At 42.4% G+C, this 288-nt stretch overlaps 1 protein-coding gene across 1 annotated transcript in view; it reads right to left on the reverse strand.

Annotated features, from left to right (window-relative positions):
- Positions 1-288, reverse strand: part of LOC119588837 (calcitonin gene-related peptide type 1 receptor-like) — a 35,383-nt gene that overhangs the window by 9,707 nt on the left and 25,388 nt on the right. The gene's annotated exons all lie outside the window — the stretch shown is intronic.

Raw genomic sequence — 288 nt, forward strand, 5'->3', positions numbered from 1 at the left:
CAAGGAAATACTTTTGAAAGTGTTCGTGACGTCATCCCTGAGGCTTCCAAGTTCCCTCAAAGGAGCTTGCTTGTATTCATCCTCCAGACGAAGTTCTTACGGCGGATTATGATACACCTTTACTTTTTTCTTCGCTGCAACCACGAAAAAAAAAAACACACATACGTCGTTTTAGTAATCCCTGAGCCTCAATTTCTACAAAAGATGACAAATAACGTGTTCCGGCAAGTTGTGAAATCGTCCAAAGGAAGCATCGAATGGCGGATCATATCACAAACGGGCTGTTGA

Source organism: Penaeus monodon, chromosome 24, assembly GCF_015228065.2.
Source record: "Penaeus monodon isolate SGIC_2016 chromosome 24, NSTDA_Pmon_1, whole genome shotgun sequence".
In the NCBI taxonomy this organism is placed as follows: Eukaryota; Metazoa; Arthropoda; class Malacostraca; order Decapoda; family Penaeidae; genus Penaeus; species Penaeus monodon.